Raw genomic sequence first — 15,956 nt, forward strand, 5'->3', positions numbered from 1 at the left:
GTACATGTGAGGCAGAGCACCTCGCTGGCCTTGTTCAAGAGAAATCTTGACCAATGGATGGGAGATCGCAGATATACCCCAGGAATTACCTCAGTATCACTGCTCGACAGAGGCACAGCAAAATAATGGGTATAGTTCCCCATACTAAAGGGGTGGCGTAAGCCACAAAACAATGGGCTAGGCTTATAAATGCCCTCGGGCAGATAGCCTAGTATGAACCTATGAACCTATGAACCTATGAACTTTCTTTTGATGCAGGAGGCTGTGAGGTCTACTTCCACAGTATGCAGATGGATTGCCGATACTGTACTGTGTTGTACTTTAAAGGGAGTGGATGCTGCAGTCCTGAGAATGTCCTGCTTTGGAGGAGATACCTAGTTACTATGAACTTATCAGTTTGCCATCCATTTCCTATTGCAATTTTACTAGCTTATTTTTTTTAATGTAACATAGGCAATTTATTCTTCAAGGGCAACAGGCACTTTATTTGTAGATTAAACAATGAAATATAAAGTTCCATGATCAACCCCCTTTTTCTGATTTTCTATATGGGATCTGCTGTTGTTTGTCAGCTGTCAAAATCTCTTTCAATTCAATGCAGTTCATTTTACTTTTATAAAATAATAATGTATTTTAGTTTTATACAAGTTCAAAGTTTGAGACACTTTCAAATGTTTATATAAATCACTATTGTTTTGGTTATATTTTGTGTTTAATATTTTGTCTGTTCTTCAATTTCTGTTTGAATGCTGGTATCCCACAATTCCATTGGAGTAGGTGGGGTTATCTAATTATATATGCACATTTTATGTTAATCAATGTACAGATTTGTGACCAGTTGTACCTACTTTTCTTGGGGCTTTGTCCAGATTTTTGATGTTTTCAGGATGAGAGGTGTGCCTGCAACACTTCTTCAAACCATAATAATCCCTGTCTGTGAGGAATGACAGAAAAAAAGATTAACATCTATAGTAAAAAATGCAGTTTTCATTAAATGCAAGGGTTTTCATTTTTTCTAGGAAATGCCATGAATCTCTGCATATTTGTAAAATGGCATCTACTGAAGCTTTAATTAAGCAGTCAATATACTTGGCAATATAATGTGTTTTTGACGTTTTTGCATCTACAATAGGTCTAATAGGAGCAGAAAGATTTTTATGAGTCTTGGGTATGCCAAATATTCTGGCTATAACTGGTTTGTCATTAAATAGAAATTCATAATCTCTCTGATTCAGTTGGCCCTGAATTAACATGTGATATAGCGCAGCATCAATTTCCGCATAAGCAATAAACATTTCATTCCTAGATACCTCTTCATAGATATCAGATAACAATAATGACATCATTTAGTTCCTGTACGCAATGCTACTCATGAGCACCACCCCTCCCCCTTTATCTGGTTTCATGACTCTAAGTTCTCTGAACAAATTTATTTTAATAGCATACTGTCATTTAATTCAAGTTATAGAAGTTGTTCTCAGTGGGTTGCATGCTCATTTGCCTAATATCCTGCTCACACAGACATTCAAACATTCTAATGATGGTATTTAATGCTGAGTTAAACAAACTGTTCTAACTGATAGTATTTGCACTGTTAAACTAGTCTGTGAAAACCAAAGGGCAAGATTTAACTTTTGGATATATAATTTCAAGTCAATTAAAACACCTGCAGTGTTGGCACACTTAGCTGGAATGAAACTCATGCCTTTAGGTAAAAGGCCGGCATGCTTAGTGTTTACTAGTTTGAGTGTAATTATAAATAGCAAAGTCATTTAGAGTATTATTTACCAGATTTGTGAAGATGATGTTGCTTGCGGTCTCAGTAGTAGTCACAAGAGAAGCTAGGGCAACAGCTAACGATTCTTACCAGTCTTCTTCTTGTAAAATCTCTTTCGTTTGGCCCCTTGTCTGTTGTAATTGTCCTCAAAAATCTCTGGTGTTTCCTTTCCCTGTAGCCACTTTGATCTCTGAACCTGTTCCTTTTCTAAAGGTGCCTGGTCTAAAGGGGAACCATTTATAGCTTTGAAGGTAACCGTTTCCTGGTGCCGTGTAATTGGTGGACTAGCATTGTCAATCATCTGGAAACTCCTATTTGAGAGGAGGATTTGGATAAGCTATACTGCTATTTTACTCACTCATATCTTTGCTGAATTTTTTTTTAATTTTCCATTGTAAAATGTCATTGCAGAGGTTATCAACTTTCTTAAATATATTGAGATAAGTACTTTCATACTGGTCAAATAATAGATCTTTGGTAATAGATTTCTTTACATAACAATTCTATCTGAAGATCATTGTATTTTACCATGCGCTTCATAATATTAATTCCTGCATTGTGGGAGATCTCCAAAAGTTCTTATGGTATTCAGACCATTTCATCACCCCATTAGTGAACTTCCACAATATCAGTCCTCTAGGGACCAAATTGCTAGCTATGTTTTTTTAGCAAATAGCTATCCTCAAGTTGCAGCTTTTTAAATGCTTAGTTTCTTTATTAAGAGAGAACAGCTGTTGATGAATGGATTCTTGGTTCCCTGGGGTGTTTCCATGGTTCCGAATAGTCTCAAATTCAAAACTGTTACTTTTCCAGGTCTAAAAGTCAAATTGTTGAGTTGTAGGTGCAGTATGTACAGCACTAGGTGTAGGCTGAGTAAGAGGAATCCCAAATCTGTTGCCACTGTTATTAACAGCAGGGTCTATATTAGATGAACGAACGCTTAAAATATGGAGTACAGTATTATCAACAGCTTCTAAGTGAATGTTCACTTTAGCTAAGGCTGATAATGTCTAAATGTAGAGTTTGGAAAATTCACAGTCTGCCAACTCTCAGCAAAGCAACGGCTGACGTCAAGACGTTCACGCTCTCCACAGCTTTATTGCAGTATGGTAAATTTAACTAATTGTTTAAATTATGTGTTGTATGAGAAGTACGATAGAATAACATACTTAAACTGTTACGTTTACTACATGTAATATATTTAAAACAACTGAATGTTGAAATCGTAATGGCTAATTAGTAATCACTGTTATAAAACACAGTCAGTTACTACATCAGTTGTGATGCACATGCGCTATTTTACACCATGGCAAACACAACACAGCTTTCCCCTGGAGTCGTCAGAGAATACTCCCACACTGTTAAATCTCAGAAAGGAAAGGATATGCTACACATAGATGGGTATTTGTATAATTTAGACATAGTCATTAAAGACAAAGTATTGGTGCTGTAGGTTTAAACTAAGAGTATTGTAAGGGTCGAGCAGTGACTAAACGAGAAATGTATGGTGAACTATTAATGAAATGAATACCGCATCATCATGCATCAGATGCAAGTGAAGTAGAGAAGTATGTTGCATGTTGTGACAAACGTGCCCTGGCCCAGCAATCAAGGAGCCTCAGTCCTCACCACTAACACCAGGGAGGTCATCTCCTAGAAGAGGAAAGGATAACTAATACACACAATAAAGTACAATTTCCCTTAGGTGCACACAGAGATCACAGTCAGTCTGGGGCTGGTTGCTCCTTTGCTCTCCAGGTCCCCAATAAGACTCCCCACTGGCACAGCTATAGGGTTCAGATCTCAGCCCAACTGGCAAGCTAACCTCCAGTACCCTCTCTGTCCAACCAGTGCTTCGTGTCCCTGCCCAGGTAGCTGACACACACCCACACTTTGAGATAAGTATTTATATAACTTAACAGACACTCCTGGGAAAGGCTGACACAGATTCTCCAGCTGTGCCCCTTTACCCAGACTATACGCTAGTAATTCCTGCCACCACCAGCTTAATAATTATCAGCTACCCAAAGGCCCTTAAAAGGGTGTCCAATTATTACTGTGCAATATTATTATCCAATTGGTAATGTGACTACTCAGTCTAAGGTTTATTAGAGTGGCCTATTACGATAACCTCTATAAATATGCAGTGTACTCTAGAGCCTAACTTGTCTCTACACAAACCAGCCACAGGTAAAGGTTTTTAAAATATTTAATAATAAATAATTAAAACACAAGACAATGCTACTACACCACAGATATATCTAAGATTTCAGAGATCACACAGAAACTTAAAACAATAAATTAGGACAGGTCTGATGTCAAAGAAAAACACTTGTCTAACTTTCTAATCTTTAACTATTCTTAAGAGAAAACACAGTGCTATAATCCTACTTACATACATAAAGGGCATAAGCAGTACTGGGGTTGATAGTCCAAGACAAATGCTATCAGTCTCTCACTGAACAATAGTTTTTAAAACACTAACAAACAGCTCTGCTAAGGCCCTCCCAAACTACATCATTTTGACACTTAGGTTTTCCCAGTATTCACATTACATCATTCTGACACTTAGTCTGGAGTTCCCAGGCAAACAAACTGCATTATTTAGCAAGCTAAGACCTGCTCAGGAAACTACAACGATAAAAGACATTTCACATGTATACTCTAACAATTATTCCATAAGTTAAGACAATAGAAAGAATGTGTTCAGCCAGATGCTTCTGCACCACCTTTTTAGATAATTGTAACTTCAAAGAACATTTGAAATGCTTGGCTTGATTTACCTTACAGCAGATGGCAATGTTGCAACAATCTTGAAGTTCACATTTTCCAGTGTTTTATTTCATTTAAAAAAAACAAGCCTGTATTTTACATTTATTTATACAAATGATAGAATTATGTATCAAATTCTGTTTGACTAGGCTGGCAGCCTTCGCCCATCTTTCTCCAATCTTCACACATGTGATAAGTTAAAACAGTCTGCCCGTATATGTAGGGATAGTCCTGCATTAATTGTCGATGACATTATTGCAAGTACATCTGCAGAATGTGCAGTTTGTTTGCCTAGCAGGAGATCCATGTTACAGCAAGCGAATAGGGTTCGACATAGGAATATAGTAAATTACACTCCTATGTCAACAAGTTTAGAAACTGTGAATACTAGTACTTGTAATTTAAGAGAAGTCAGTTTTGTACAAAAACGGATGGTTGATATAAACAATAATATCCATGTACTTGTATTTTCTACCATACAAAACCTACGTGACTTGAGTATGTCCCAAATAATGTTATGGATGGTGTATTTCTTACAAAGGGTCATCTTTGTAGACAATTGTATAGCATACACGGATTACTATCAGTAGGTGGTAATACAAAGTGTGTTCCACTAGTTTTCTGTCTAATGACAAAAAGTCTTACAAGTGTTATAACTTCATGTGGGAGTATCTTTCCAATCTGTTGTCTGATGCTGATTTACATGTGTCAGTTAAGTTCATTCTCTCAGACTTTGAAATGGCAGCAATATGTAGTGTTAAGACCAACTTTCCAGATGAAATTTGCAAACGTTGTCTATTTCACTTTGCACAAGTCATTTGGAGGAAATTACAAACACTAGGTTTAGCTAGTTTGTATGGGAAATCTGTGACTTTTCAAATGTCTGTTAAGAAACTAATCGCTTTGTCTTTCCCCAGCAAAGATGAAGTTGTACCTATGTTTATGGGATTATCAAAAGTATTTCCTAGTGAAGGAAAAGAGTTACCGTCTTATTTTTCAGATATTTATGTTTTAGGATGTATATGTAAACAAACATTGTTGACATCTTGTTCCAGATTTCCTGCTACGTTACCTGTCAACTTTTGAAATGTGTCAGAGTTAAATAAACTATCTTTACCACAAACTCAAAATCATGTTGAAGGATGGCACAGAAGGATTCATTGTCTTTTAGGATGACGTATCTGTGATATTCCTTCTGTGCTGTCAGTTTTAGTTAGGGAGCAAAATAAAGTTGATGAAACCAGGTTAGAATTAAACTCTTCATATCCCCCTTCACCCAAAAAAAGGAAGACTGTTCTGAGACATGAAAGGCTACAAACTGTTTTGCTAAACAAAGCTGAATACACTACAGATGAACTTCTATGGTGGTTGCAATGCTACTAAAGGTGTAGAATAGAGAATGTGTTTCACTATCGGGATTCACTAGGATGTGTTTAATTAGGACAGGATTATTTATTGAATGCATAGTTCACTGTAAATAGTTAGATAATCACAGTCAACATAGGTTATGTATTTCAGTTATGGATTATGTCGGTAGCACATACATACATACATATTACGTATGGCACTAGGGGAATGGTGTTGGCCAAACAATGTTTTTCGACCATATGATTTTCAACTATTTCACTCCTCGCTTAAATGAACATTCTCTTAAAAGCTGTCAGTAATACCGTACTCAACATTTTAAGCATTCGTTCATCTAATATAGACCCTAACAGCATCCCTATAGGTCTGTTGAACCCTTGACTAGAATCCATTTACACAAATTTGTTCACTGACCTGTTGTAGCAGCAAGGTTAATTCTCCCATATCTTGATATTGGTCCTGGATATTTTGGCCCTTGTCCGAAGCCATACCACATGTGAAGCCAAAAAACAGACTAGTAACAAAAGGCACACAACTCTTGGAATATTCACAAACTCCAAAAATACAGATGAATTCCTTGCGGTGAAGCCAGTAAGTCAATGGATAACAACAAAGAGAATCCAGTTGAGTTCAGCCAAATTTTTAATTCAAATGTAGATAATATAAAATTAGTTGAGCGCTTTTGTTCCTGACATTAGGAAATTCATCAGAACAAATAATCTGAAATACAGACATCATACTAAATATTTAAAGATAAAACCACACCTCCAGAAAGGTTAAAACCAATAAGATCATATTTCTAATTCAGTACAATTTCATGGCTTAGAATTTTTAAAGAGGCAAAACACATTTTATTTTTTTTTTATACATGACAATGCTGAAGACTTGGATGCTGAATGGAGCAAAAATACAACCGTTTAATAAAATACTCATGGTTGAAGCACCTTGGGAAGAAGAGGAAATAGGTGGAGTTGAAGAATTGCAGCACTTCAAAACAGCATTTGTGTGGACTATAGAGCAGTTATGCAGATGAGCCAGATATGGAATTATGGTACACAAGGGAAATTTTTGGAAGAATGCAGATGTCCAGGAAGTTATCAACGGAGAGGAGAGGGGTACAGGAAAAAGTGGGAGATAGAAAAACCTGACCAGGATGAGGAGGAGTACTGTTCGGCCAACAAACAGGCTAAAAGAGCAGTTGCAATAGTAAAGAAGAAGACATCACAGGCACTCTACCATCTTCTGGAAAGTGACTCTGCAGATGGTACAAAGAAGCTCTATCACATCGCAAGGCAAAGACAGAAAGATAAAGAGAACAGTTATGAGACACCGTTCATGAAAGATAACGGCAACAACCTGTTTACCAGTCCACAGGGCATTAAAGGCAGACGGAAAGAATACTTCCAGCAGCTTCTGAATGAAGGAAACCCAGCCAAAGCTGAACTGCCCCACAAGGAGCTTATGATGAAAGACAAATAAAATCCTTCTTTAGGAGAAGGAAAACAGAGCTAAGGAAAATGAAGTTGGAGAAAGAAGCAGGTTCAGCTGAGTTCATTATAGATATGATCAAGATGTTAGGTGAGATAGGGGAGAAACAGCTCTAGAAAGCACTCATAGCAGTATGGCAAGACGGGTGGATCTCAGATGACTGGAGGATAAGCATTTTACATTTTTGTGCCAGTGTATAAGGGCTAAGTGGACATTAATAACTGTATCAAACTCCTGTCATACTGTATGGAAGTGCTGCAGAAAGTGACTGATAAGTTCACAGAGTATTAGAAAGTTCAGATTCAGATCAGGATGCAGCATAATTAACCCGATGTTTTCAGTGAGAGGCAGTTGGGAAGAAGCTAGAGAAGTGGAAACAGTCCAAATGGGCATTCCTAGATGTGGAGGGAGCATCTAACAAGGTCCCAAGAAAGCTGGTCTGGTCAGTCCTGTGACTGAAGTCCTGGAAACATTGATAGAATTAGTGTAGACTATGTACAAGGACCCAGTGATGCAACTATGAACAATGTTCAGATTCATGGAGAGATTCCCAGGGGAGTGGGTGCGCATCAGAGGAGAGCACTAGCAGATTCATGGAGAGATTCCCAGGGGAGTGGGTGCGCATCAGAGGAGAGCACTAGCAGATTCATGGAGAGATTCCCAGGGGAGTGGGTGCGCATCAGAGGAGAGCACTAGCAGATTCATGGAGAGATTCCCAGGGGAGTGGGTGCGCATCAGAGGAGAGCACTAGTGATTGCTGTTCATACTGCGAGAGATTCCCAGGGGAGTGGGTGTGCATCAGAGGAGAGCACTAGCAGATTCATGGAGAGATTCCCAGGGGAGTGGGTGTGCATCAGAGGAGAGCACTAGTGATTGCTGTTCATACTGCTTATGGAAAACCGCATTTAGGTCAGTAGTGACTAATCAACAAAGATGCTGTATGCACATGATGTAGCATTAAAGACAGACTCTGAGCAAGAACTTCAGCAAAGGACAGGGGAATGGAATGCAAAAATGAAGGCACATGGGATGAAACTAAGTACAGAAAAGACAGTTGTCACGGCAGAGAATTGGGGAATTCAGAAGATGAAAACTGAAATAAAAAGGGAAAATAGTGGAACAGGTGAACAGCTTCAAGTATCTGAGAGGGGGGGTGTTTGAGGCGAAACAAAGCTTCAATGAGTAGGTCAGAGCTTAAATCACAGGGGCTGCAGCCTACTGCCATACAGTATCAGGTGTAGTCTATGACAGAAGAATGGCAAACAAGCTGAAAAGTAAGGTGTACAAAACAATGGTGTCACCAGCACTACTGTATGGTACAGAAATCTGGGCAATAAAGGCGGAGCAGTTAAAAAGATGGAGGCGTTGAAGATGGTGGTAAGATGCACAGTGTGGACAGGCTAAGAAATGTGGCCAACTAAACATTAGCAATAGTAGCTCCAGCTGCAGAAAAGGGTCAAAGAATGGAGTTTCGGAAATAGCAGGAAAGCAGAAGGCATTCTGGTGAAAATAATTTTGGTGAGATAGGGGGAAGGCAAGAGGAGATGACGGCAACCAGCATTAGAGAAGACCTGCGATAATCTATGTCTATTGGAGAAGGTAGGAAAGGGGCACTGAATTGAGAAAGATGGTGGCAGTTGATATTACACGCTGACCCCATGTTGAAAATGGGGAAAAGGGGGGTTGCTGATGCATTTTTGCTTCAATTATTCTAGAAGAGTTTAATACAGAAGGTACACTATTATGGAAACAAGATATACTGTCTTACATGGGTAGGCAGAGGCTCTACAATACAAGAGGGAGAGAGAGTGGGCTGAGTTCTGTAAGCTGATGTACAATTTCAACAATTTGCTGCAAGTAGCACTATATAGTATCAACAAGAGATGAGCAGCATGATTCTGTATGCGATATAGCTGCCTTCTTACGTAGTATTGCTGAGATTTTAGACATTGGTGCCAGATTAAATATGTTTTGCAGTGCTGTAACTTATTCAAATTTTGATATGGAAGACCGAGGTCAGGTCGAAGCAGTGCTGATAAAGATTCAGTACTAAATGGGAATTATAACTGCCTTCAGTAAGAGATGGTATCGCATCAGACACAGTATATATGTGAAGTCCTTTTGACATACTAATAAAACATATTTGTTCTGCTGAAGCTGGGACTGTCATATTGTTGCATGTAGGTAACAGGCATTGCTTGCAACCCAAACTGACAGTGAGGAAGAATGGAAATAAAATGAACATCTTTAGTGAAGTATTTTGTAGTTTTACTTTTTTTTTTTTAAAACTAAATGGTGTGGAATATGTTGCATTTAATTCTCCTTTGGGCCAACAGCTTTTGAATCTGGTTAATTATTTTGTTCAGTAAATCCATACCCAACTAGAATATTTTTTTTCAACCTGTAGAGTTGCTTCTTCAGAATGAATCAGAATGTTGCAAAATGTTTTCGAAAGTCCCACTGGAGTCAAATGAGCCTGTAGCATCTGCTGTGTTAAGACAGAAATTGTTCATGCCCTACAGTGTTCTGCATCTGACGTTTTTTATAATGCATGTAAAGCACTGAGTTTCATCTCAACAGAGCAACAGGTTGCTAAAATTCCAAGCTGTTCTGCTTTTGGCTGTCAGCCATAGTACAATGGAAATCTAAAGAGTAAGTCGAGCTCAACTTCAATTTATAATTTGCACAAGTGTTATGCTTCTGTTTTGGGAAAAAAGGAATACTCTTGGCAAAATATTTAATCAGTATTCAACACACTACATCTGAGTAAGATTGTCACATTTTCAGTATTGTTTCAATATTGGTAATGCTTTTTAAATCTACTGATTCTGCATTAAGTTCCAGTGTCTTAACTTTGTGATTACATGGTGCAGCTGTTCCATTATGACAGTGCTCCTTCCAAATATGGCGAGCCAGTTCTTTTTCATCATTTGTCCTAACTGCATGGCACAGCTTCACCTAGTTCTACATTCATTCAATATATATAATTTATGGTTTGATAAATTATTTACATTGCTTTACTTACATGCATTGAAACATGTTCATTCCGTTAAAGACAGTACTCTTTTCTGCCTATGTCTGTAAATTTTGATAGAAGGAATGAACAGCAAACAAGGAACTTTGTTAATGGAAGTTGCCAAGCTGCTGCTACCTGATGGCCATTTTATTTATTTGTTTGTTTGTTTGCAGTAGTTACTGTAACTGTATAATTATGGATGCTAAGTTGTCTGTGTTCTGTTTTGCATTTGAAAGGAAGTTTTACCAAAAGTGGTAGATCATGGGTGCCATCACACACGATGTAAAAGTGTCATGTTTATTGACTGTCAACCAGTAAGTGGATTTGACTCTCTTCTCATTAAGTGCATCTATTCTAATGCATTCTGTAAAGGTTGTCATATTATGTTCTGTTGCACATTAGGATGAAGCCATTTCTACGAACATCAGACCACTTGAAGTCACACTTGCAGATGCAGTTAAATAACTCTGTATCATATTCTATGCCTCGATAGTATTCTGTTGGTTGTATTATCTTAGCAACAACCTATCCTCACACAACAGTCATAGATTATTTTATGGAGTGTAATTTTGCAAATGGGGTAACAGTTAATAATTGTCTCACAACACTTAGTTCTCCAGTTCAGTTCTTGGCTTGATGTGTCTCCTGCGCAAAGTTTGAAAATTTCCCTTCTGTTCATGACAGACTTATCAGGTATTTCAGTTTCCTCTTGCATACTAAACAAATGACATAGGTGAACTGCTTATCCTTCAAAATGCCTTTAGGTAGGTAGGTAGGTAGGGTGTGTGTATGATTGTACTGTATGTGTGCTCTCATGGGATGCACCACATTTGGGACGTTTCTGTGCCTTGTGCCTATTGAATTCTGGGATATGCTCTTTATTCTTAAACCTAGACTTGATTAAGAAGCAGTGTGTGAAAAAGTATGAACAACTGTTGAAAAAGATGAGTATGACAACAGTAAACTGCTATCTGCAGACTTTAGGCAACGTATACAAGGCAAGCAGACTGTTGTATTCTGGCAATATGTTTATTGCTCTAGGGAGGTACAATAGCTAAGTAGTTTTAAGACTCCTAAAAATATTCTCATCCATTAGTTTGATCATGCAATATTCAAGTGATGAAATCAAAACTGTAAATGGCTGACAGATCTTCAGTGATGATTGTAAAAAAGGCAATGTGATACAGGGATCTGCATATCAAGTACCCCTGAATTATATATTTCCTTATCCTACATTGACTGGGTTAGTAGCCTCTTTAAATCTCACTCCTTTGTCACAAGAGGGATGATTACTATACTACTCAATGGGCCTGGTGCATTGTGGACTCATCGGCTGACATTTACCAAGAATAGTAGCATGGGAAGGAAGTTGTGTTGTGGTTTATAGTAGAACCGGTAGACTGACAGAACGAAAAAGGAAATGTAAAGTAAGCCTTCTAGCATAACTCTAGAACTGCTGATCACACAGTAAATGCCTCAGCCCCAGCAATTCACCTGGCAAAATCACTAACAATGTGGCTAAATGATATGAAACTATATTTCAGAAAATTACATTTTGTATTTTTGCACTATTTCTTGCATGGAGGCATATTTTTGCGAAAAGAATAATCTCTGAAGATACTGAATTTACCCTGTGTAAAATGAAAGCACAATATATCTTGAACGCATATTTTTACTGAATTTACCCTGTGTAATATTAAAGCACAATATATCTTGAACGCATATTTTTACTGAATTTACCCTGTGTAATATTAAAGCACAATATATCTTGAACGCATATTTTTACTGAATTTACCCTGTGTAATATTAAAGCACAATATATCTTGAATGCATATTTTTAACTCCTGTTGAAGGACTTCTGTTGGTATTAAAATTAAAGGAAGTATATTGCAAAATATGCATTAGCCGAGTAAAAAAAAGTATCACATCACCTCTATGATCAGGATGTTAAATCTGTAACCTTTGCAGTTTTTTTAATACTCACTTTAAACTCACATAAAGTATTACTTCATCTCTGACTTCCTTTGTTGCTGTTGGCTTTGATACTACTTTTTAATCCATGTTTGGAACATATTATGCAGTTATTTTCCTGGATATAGTTTTGCAAGTATCTTTTTCACCAACGCATTCCTTGCTGTCCCCTCTATGTTCCATGCTTTCAGTCAAGTAGCTCCAAAGTGACGGGGAAGAACACTGTTATCGTGCCTGGAACGACAGCACCTTTGTGACATTTGTTATTTTAGTTTGATGCATATAAGCAAGCCATTATGTCGATTTGATTTCCCTTGGCATTAGGAGAAATGATCGATAGTACCCTTCTCAGAAAATACACGCTTCACCAGGATGGTCGCTTGTTGCTTAGCTATGCTAATAGAAGAATTGCAGCTCCAGTACCTAGCAGGTGAGTTACCTTGGCAGCTTTACTGCTGTTTTATGTTTAGTCTAATTCACAAGTGGTACTAAAAATCAGGGAAGAAAACCAGGAAGAGGATGTCATAGCTTGCAGTAGTATATAGAATTGTGAATAAATTCTGTAGCATTTTTGCATCAGGAGCGTAATGCTATGTTGCCTCCTTGTCAAGAACATTTCAGATTAACTCTGGTAAAACCACTTTAAATTGTTTGCTAACACTTCTGACAGCTCATGTGAAAATATAACTGACATTTTATCAAGAACAAAATGTTGCATTTTGTTTTCCCATCATAGTTTTTTCTTTGAAAAAAAATGTCAGTTTTACAGTAGTACTTCTGGCTCTTTACAGTAGCAATGTATTCTTTTAGCTGAATGCATATGCTACTTAAGCTTTTATTTTGTGGCAGTTGTTTGCTAGCATGTCTGGCAACACTTGTAAAACAGAATGCTTTTATTGATTGCTTTGTGGTGTTACCTATGATTATAAACTACAAAGCAAAAATGTTTCAGATCAGCTCAAGTAAGTTGTAACTGAATTTTTCTTATCAAGATGCCATATGTTCTTTTTCCATTATCTTTTTAAAGTGCTCTCTCTCTTCAACATCAAAAGCATGAAGTCTGCAAAGGTGTAAAAAGTTAAATTATTCTGGCAACCTTCCTGATCCTTTACATGTAGTGTGGTTAATAATTATTAAATGCATGGGAAGGAAGAATGCATGCAACATCGTGATAACTTGCAACAGTATATACAATTGTAAATCAGGCTTGAAAGTGAGAGAGTTTTCTGTAAACAAAGTGTTTTCAATTGAGAATATGCCATACTTTGGATATCCCTTGATCATCTTTATTTCAGTGACTCATGCAAAACGTTTTTTTTTTTTTTTTTTTTTGCTAGCACTTCTGACAGTGCCTGTGAAAGTTTAAAAAATTAGTATTCTATCTAACCCTTGTGTCTGTGGCAGTTTGCTCAAATGTTTGACAATGTAGTGTACTTTATTTCTTAAAAAGAACAAAATGGCTTGCATTGCATTCCTGTAGTCATAAACTACAAAGCAAGGACGTTTCTGTTCAGCTTGGGAAACTCAGTTTTCTGATGTAATTTATTTATTTATTTTTTATTTTCAAAACAAAAGTGCAGAATGGTGTGCTTTTCTTTTCAGTGAGCAACTGAACCACTAGTACTTTAAATCAATGCTCAAGTGCTCTGTAGTGCTTAACATTTTTTAAAGTGCTGATTATTTTAAAATGCTGTATGCCAGTTCCCTGCTATCTTAACATACAAAGCAAGAGTACCTCGCCTTGGCTGAGATAAAATTGGTTTCATTTTCCTGCTAAAGCCTCTGACAGCAATTATAAAAGTGACATATGATGGACTTCTTATTGTGTGCAATGTGATGATTGTTGCTTCCTTGTAACCAGCCTTGTATTTAGAATCTTTTCAGTTATTCCTTTGGGGCTTTTAGGTGTACTTGTGAGAGAGATTTTATTTTTATCTAGAGCAAAATGTTGTATGTTGATATTCTTATTGTCAAGAACTGCAAAGAATGAATGTTTTAGCCTGGCTTGGCTAAAATTCCCTGTTGGCCGTAATGTCATTTCCTATAATCATATTTTGCTAGCTGCTCTGGCACAGCTTGTAAAAACAATATTATTTTTTACTGCTACTAACTGCTGCATCTTGCTTCCATCCAATCATTTTTTGCTGTGCATCTTGGTGGCACAGTGACTCTGGTTTCTTGGTTCGATTCTATGCTGGAGTGCCTTCTGTGCAGAGTCTGCATATCCTCTCTATGTTCATGTGGGTTTCCTCTGGGTGCTTCAGTTCCTCCCACATTTCAAAGGCATGCAGTAGGGGGATTGGATGCTCTAAATTGGCCATAGGTGTGAGTGCGAGTGTGTAGTGTGGAAGAACTACTGTGGCAGGCCTAGCCACCTGGCAGTGTAAACCTTGGCTCTAGATGAGTGTCACTGTTTGACACTCCAACCCCATGTGCAAAAATGGGAAATGGGTTGTAGATGGATGGATCTTTAAACAGTAACATTCCTGTACAAACCAACAGTTGGCAAAGATAGGTGCTTGTTTTTTATCCTAATGTGTCAGCACTTTGGTGGATTTCAGAAGCATTACCATTTACATCTATTTTCTGAAACTGTCTGTGGCTGTTAGGTTTGTTTGTTTTTCTTTTTTCTGTTTCAAAAATACCTAACATATGCTAGATTTTGTGCTCTGTCAGGAGACCTTTGCTTGAAATATGACCAGCTTCTAGAAAGTAAAAAAAAAGTCATGTCATGGTTTTATTTTGTAACATCAAGTCTAAAATAGTTATCTGTCAGTGTGGAGTTCTAGCTGGTGCCACCCTGTAGGGTTCTTTATATGCAAGTAACCAGAAGCATTTCCTAGTGATAGGATATGTCACTGATTATTTATGGCTGTGACTCACAAGAGATATTCAGGAAGTAAAGTGCATAGCTATTGACCTTCTGAATTATGTACAGTTCTCATTTGTCCCGGTCCCCTTCAATAAACGCATCACACCAAATGACATTTGATGACCTTTATTAATTTCATAACATAGCTTTGTTCACCAAATTCATTAATTACAACTATTCATAATATAATTGATTCTAAACACAGCATAACCTCCTTGTAATGTTAATCAGGGCAGCGTACCTACTCACCTTGCCCAACAAGCAGGGTCCACACCTCTGCTCGCTTACTTTACTTAGGAAGCAGCATCCCATCTCACTTCATACACCATTCATTGAATTACCTTCCACCAAATAAGCACCATCTTTACCTCCACTTGCTTATCTATTCAGCAAGCTTCCTCCAACTACTCATTTTCCTTTCCCCAGATCCTTGAAATTAACATCCAGACACCAGAGGGGGAACAGAAGAGGGCAAGCCTATCCCTCTTCTCCGCCAACCAGCCTGACCAGGCTGTTCCCCCTCCCTTCTATCCAAAATTATTCAAAACCTTAATTCCCATAAAGGGAAAAGTCAAGCCAAACATCATTCGGTGTACCCAACACAAACTATAACCCCTTGAACTCAAATTGACACCTAGTCAAAACAACTAGTAACAAGTGTCACACCCAGGCCCCTGTCAACTGTAGCATATCAC

The sequence above is a fragment of the Protopterus annectens genome, chromosome 7.part0, assembly GCF_019279795.1.
Source record: "Protopterus annectens isolate FY-2018-M chromosome 7.part0, PAN1.0, whole genome shotgun sequence".
In the NCBI taxonomy this organism is placed as follows: Eukaryota; Metazoa; Chordata; order Ceratodontiformes; family Protopteridae; genus Protopterus; species Protopterus annectens.